Here is a 6,264-nt window from a genome sequence, read left to right as displayed (position 1 = left end):
CCTCGAAAAGTTCCCCGGCCGCTAGCGAACCTCCCAGCTCCAGTCCCACCTCTGCACCCGGAGGCTCCGATCCCCCAGCCCGGGTGCTCGAGCGGCTGAGCTGGAAGCACCCTGGGCGCTTACGTAAACTTCCCCCCTCAGCGGGTGCACGCGCGGGCGCGGGATCACACACCCTAGGAGAATATGCAAGACCATCTCTTAGAGAATTCACTTCAACTCTGCCCATAACAATGTCAGCAAATGGCATATTTAACCAAGTTCTTACTTGGAAGAGCTCATTAACATATGAATTCTCCCATTAGGACTTTTCTTGCATTTCCCAGTGACTCCTAGAGATGTATTTTTAGCAGTAAATAACAACAGAAGAGGAGTCAGGTCACCAGATTTAGTAAAGGTGGCTAAAAATAATCAAACGTCACTGAAATGTAACCTAAGATTTATTCTGAGTAATTATTCCATGTGCATATGTGGGGGACCACTGTGCTTCAAGGAAAAATGAGAGAAGGAAGGAAGAGAAAGAAAGAGAACCACACTAAGTGGCTGGAAGAAATCAGGTACAGCAGGGTTTGTAAAGAGAAGGGAAAGTTGAAATACTATTGGCTAATCCTAACACTGAGGATGGAAGAAATATCAATTCACAAAGTAATCTCTGCCCCTCACTCAGCGGTATCTTTTGAGATTTATATTTAGTAAGCCTGGCTTTGAACAAGAAAGTAAGGATCTGCAACTTTAGGTGATAGAAAATTCAAGAACTGATTTTGGTCAGGGATGTCTAGCATATATGGTGTGGTAGTTACATAATCTGTTATCAATTTGGGAGGATTTAGAGTGAATGGGTGGAGTTTAGCTTGTCAATCAGGTGGCAACTTGATGACCTAATTTGGAGGTGAGGAGAGAAATAGCTTGCTGGAGGCAGGACACAGGCTGAGTCCCTTTGAGACATTCTTGTTGACAAGCCACATGGAGACAGGCTGGTGGCCTCCAGAGCATCGCAATGAAGGAGCCACGTGGAGACAGACCCCTGCCAGAGCTGAGATGCTTACAGCTTACATGCTTCCAAGACTTCCCACCCACTGGTCTGTGATCATCCTGCATTCGGTGTCATTGCATGTGCTTCGCGAGTCTGAAGAGGACTTTATAGACTGGTATTGGACATATGGGCTAATATCAGATTTATGAACTTGATCTGGATTGAGCTGGGCTGTTGTCTCCATATTCAATTGCTCTTGTATATAAAGCTCTTTCTCATATACACGAATCTCCCTGGATTTGTTACCCTAGTCTACCCGGACTAACACGTGTGATTTCCAGTGGGAGAATGATGAGGTTGTCTGCTGCAGTAAAGATACACAGTTTCAGAAACCCTGGGAACTGTTCTACTATCTCATACTACTGAAAAACAAAACCAATTAAACTCACTACCATGGAGTCAATAGCTCTCATTGGGTTTCTGGGCCTCTAAATCTTTACAGGAGTTGATGGCCTTAACTTTTTCCCTCAGAGCAGTTGGTTGATTTGAAGCACCAACCTCTGGGTTAGCAGGCCAATGCTTCCCTGGCAGTGTCACAAGGGCTCCACTCTGCCTTGCAGGGTCACTGTAGGTTGGAATTGACTCAATGGGAGTGAGTTTGCATTGATTTTGTCTCCTGAGTAAGAAAGTCCCCAAATCAAAACAAAATACTTACCAATTTCCCTTGCTGACAGGTATGACAAGTAGGTTAAGTGAATATCGTTATTCAAACACACAAAATGTGTCCCATGGTTAAGACTAATCTCATGTCTGGGATATTTCTAGGTGCTCAAAGAGAAAATGAAGCTTGGCATTATTTGTTTGCCAGAAAGATCACTGAACAGCTGCAAAGTCTAGTTGCCACTAGCCAAGTCTGTAACAGGCCCAGGGAAGGGCCCGCCAGCACATATCAACCTCTTCCTAAACTTAGCAGGCATTATGGGGTTTTATAATAGGTTGCAGTTTCTTTAAGTCTCCAATTACTTTCTTTCCCCTTTGATTATATTGAAAGCAATGTGATTAGAGAGCAGTGGTTCTCCAACATTTTCTACACCCAATTCCTTCTGAGATTTACTGCTCCAACCACCCCAGCCTTCTATTGCCCCTCCCCACCTCCTTGTTTGTGTCATCAAGTGACATTGGCTCACAGGGACGCTAGAGGAGGGAGTAGAACCCTCCGAACACGATTTTCAGAGCGGTGCATCTGTACAGACGTGCAGACCTTTTGGTCAGCAGCCAAGTGTTTAACCATTCCACCGCCAAGCTCCTTGTCGAGATGAAAAGGGGCAGTCAATAAACCATTCAGGAAAAAACCATGTGCTTCTTTAATTCAAACTTCAAAAGGCTGCATAGCTACCAATATCATTAGGTGGCCAGAGTTTCGGGAGTTACTTTTCTAATGCTAACTCAATCATCTCTAGTACCTTGTCATCCTGAAAAGTGGTATTCATTAAGCAAAATAAAATGTATGAAAGATTTGAGATAATCTCTGATTCTTGGAAGTAGTTTTGCTTTTTGCTGGGAGACAATTTCTGAATTTGCAAATGATTTATTAAATCAGGAAACAATCGAATATCTTATTTGTGTTTTGAGCTAACAACCATCACGAGGCTACTGGAGCCACACAGGCAGATCAACTGCCCCAAATAAAACCTATGTTTTAATGATTTTCACACACCTGTCGAGAACTGTTCCAAAATGCTTGGCACTCACAAAACAAAACAAGCCCTCAAGCCACTGCCGTCAAACCTTTCAGACTCCTAGTGACCCTGTGTGCTACAGAATAGACGGGCCCATGAGGTTGGCTTGGCTGTAATCTTCACAAAAGCAGACTGACAGGGGATTTGGCAGGAAAGCTCCTCAGACATGGAGCCGAGTTCAGGCAGAAGACTTAAGGTTTCTCTGGTGGCGAGGCACACCAGCGTGACAGTTACATAATTTCATGTCAACTTGATTGATACAAGTCTAGGAGGGGTGGAGTCTAGCCTGTCACTCAGGTCACAGCCTAAAGGTGCCTCATAAGGAGCGCCCTGGGAACCCTGCGCCCCTCCTCCCCAGCCCCCTTCACCTTCCTGTGGATGAGTCCTGCGGAGACCTGCACAAGCCCTGGATGTGACCACCGCCATTGGTGCCACACAACCCTACCCCCGGGGCTGTGCTCTTCCTGCATTCTGCATCATTGCACGTGGCTGTGTGAGTCTGAAGAGGGACTGATGGACTTGGTCTGATGTTGGCTTGATATATAATTACTTCTTGATATAAAGCTCTCTCTACACATGAGCGTCACTAGATTTGTGCCCTTAACCCAGCCTCGCACAGATGTTAGGGCAGCAGTCTTTCTTGGGGAAGTTAGTACCAGAGGGGCTTTGGGCTATTGCAAGAGCCGAAATTGTTTTGCTTCCGTTGGGCTATTCTGGGTGGTGGAGGGGGAGTTTGGTTTGTTCTGGATTCATGAGCAAAGCAGGTTTGTCTCTCACAGATCTCACTAGGCTTTTCTTCTCTGGCGCTGCTGGACGGACACCGCCAACCTTTATGTTATGTTATGCCAGTCGTATGCAGACCAGACTCCTGCTCGTCAAAGTACCCGCCACACTCGGTTTGCAGTTGTTGATGTTGTGTGCCCCCAAAGACGGCCCCGGCTTTTCTCCTGAGGGGTGGCTCGTGGGTGCGAAACACTGACCCTCTGCTTGGCAGTGAGCTTGTTAACAACAGGGTGCCACCAAGGTTCCTTTCTTGAACGACTAGGTCTGGGCCGGAGGAATGAACCATTCACTAAGGCAGCTTTGAACCACTAGGTCTGGGCCAGAGGAATGAACCATTCGCTAAGACAGTGGTTCTCAACCTGTGGGTCTCGACCCATTTGGGGTTCAAATGACCCTTTCACAAGGTTCGACTAAGACCATTGGAAAACACATATTTCTGATGGTTGGGGGTCACCACAACATGAGGAAATGTATTAAAGGGTCGCAGCATTAGGCAGGTTGAGAACCATTGCTGTATTCATTTTTAATCTCAAAATGCTAGCATTTGGGCTAGGTCAATTTTTAGAAGTTTTGAAGAGGAAAGAAAACATTCCTTTTCCAACTAAAATAGGAACCTCAATAGAGAAACAGATGGACGTGAAACCTCCCCACTGAAACTCTAGGTTGGCAGCTTCTCAAACCCCTTTTACAACTACCCTCCCTAGCCTTCCATGCCAGCCTTCCGGCTCCTCCACTTCAAACTAGCTGGTCTCAGAAGCCCTCTTCCACTGTCAATAATTTCTCAGACTCTGAAAAAACGTGATAGCTGGTTACGATACTAATCTCAACTGTCACGGCATTTACCGCTCTTCTGTCTTGAATCTACAGCTCAAGTCAAATGGCAGCAGGTACGGAGGGTCAGGTCTTTCATTTAGCCCTTGTTCAGAGTTGTAAGTACTAGAAAAACTGGCAGCTGTCTCTGCCCACCCCACTACCAATTACTCTGAAATAACTAACCACCCAGATGTCCTGTTACTTTTCACGGGCAAACAAACTATCATTCAGGCACCCTGACCTTAGTTAGGTTCTGCAACTTTCTCAACACCTGTAGATTATAAACCACCATCCAAACTGGCTGCCCCTGCGTGGAATGAAGCCAACTCACAGCAACCCAGAAGCACGGGGTCGAACTGTCCCAGTGGGTTGGTTCCAAGGCAGTCACTCTTTCCGGGGGAGACTCTGGCTTAGTAAATGTGACTGACAGTTCACTGTGGCCAATGCCAAAATCTTACAAACTGAAGACTAACTCTTCCAACAAACATGGGAAGGGTCCCTCATGGTAAGCCGTTAAGTCGCAAAACAATATTCAGTATGATCACGTTTTATAATTAAAAATGCACTTTAATATGCATAGTGCAATGTTATTTAGAGAAATATAAATGCTAAACCATTACAGTGGTTTCTGGGAGAGGGAAGGCTATAAGAAGCCATCTTTTTGTATTACATATTTATAAAATAAATACATTCCTATGTTTATAAATGTTTCTCTTTTATAATGATCATGTAAAACTTGTGTATGCATAGAATGACACAATTTGAAGAATTTTTCAAAAATATACTACAGTATTAAAATGATGAAGAAATATTTAGAAGCTGAAATTGAAGTTCCCACTTGAATTACTATGTAGGGGATTCCAGGGGGAAATATATATATATATATATATATTCCCTTTAACTGCCCCTCCAAGATACAGACATCAAGAGTGGATTCCTGCTGCACTTACTTATAATACTTTGGGGAGACTCCCCAATATCCATGGGCCCAGATATATTTGAAAGGAAACCTGGTAGTGCAGGGGGTCAAACATTGAGCTGCTAACCACAAGGTTAGCAGTTTGAAACCACCAGCTGCTCTGAGGGAAAAAGACAAGGCTTTCTATATCAGTAAAGAGTCACAGCACAGCCTCGGAAACCCACAGGGGCAGTTCTACCCTTTCCTATAGTGTTGCTACAAGTCAGCAATGACTGGCTAAGTAGTGAGCCTGTTTATTTTTAGATATATTTGGGTAGGAGCATCTTTAATTGATACTGCATGTTATGTATCCACTGATTCACTGATAGACTCTTTTGAGTCAACAGGTATCTGTTGAAGCACAGCACTATTAGACCTAGGCTCTCTGCTTCATTGAATGAATTCATATTCTAAATGTCATAATCTATTTGTGTGTTGATTTATGATAATAAAGGCATCATACAATATACAAGTAGAGAAAAATCAATGACAGGTCTAGTTTTCCAAACTACACAAGAAACCATAATACATTGTAATATTATTAGCTAGTTGAGGTGAGGCTGAAGTTCTAGTGTAGGAACAAAAGGAAATGTTAAATCAATTCTGGCTGGAAAATGAGGATCCAGGAAGTATGAAGACGTTGTAGTTGTTGAGTTGAGCCTTTTAGGATTAAAACTAGTTGACCGGCGTAACTAATGGGGTGGGGATGGGAGGCGGGTGAGGTAGGGCACAGTGCCAGAGCCTTGGCTGAGATAGCCGAAGCCCGTGGGCCCAGAGAACAAGGAGCCCTTAGTAAACCATGGCAATCTGATGGGAAACTGGCGCACAGTGTTTGCAGATGGGAAGAGCTGGAGACCAGGCGTGGACAGTTTGGTATGCCACGATCAAGCCCGGCCAGTTATTCTAGGTGCTTGGGAAGCCTCAGAAGCTGAAGCAGAGAAGTCACATGATCATAGCTAGAGGGAGGAGGGAGGACAGTGCTGGGAAACATAATGAAAACA

This window comes from Echinops telfairi, unplaced genomic scaffold (assembly GCF_000313985.2).
Source record: "Echinops telfairi isolate 266 unplaced genomic scaffold, ASM31398v2 ScPeMD7_12;HRSCAF=54, whole genome shotgun sequence".
In the NCBI taxonomy this organism is placed as follows: Eukaryota; Metazoa; Chordata; class Mammalia; order Afrosoricida; family Tenrecidae; genus Echinops; species Echinops telfairi.
The sequence above is the reverse complement of the archived record's forward strand: the minus strand, read 5'-3'. Positions refer to the sequence as shown.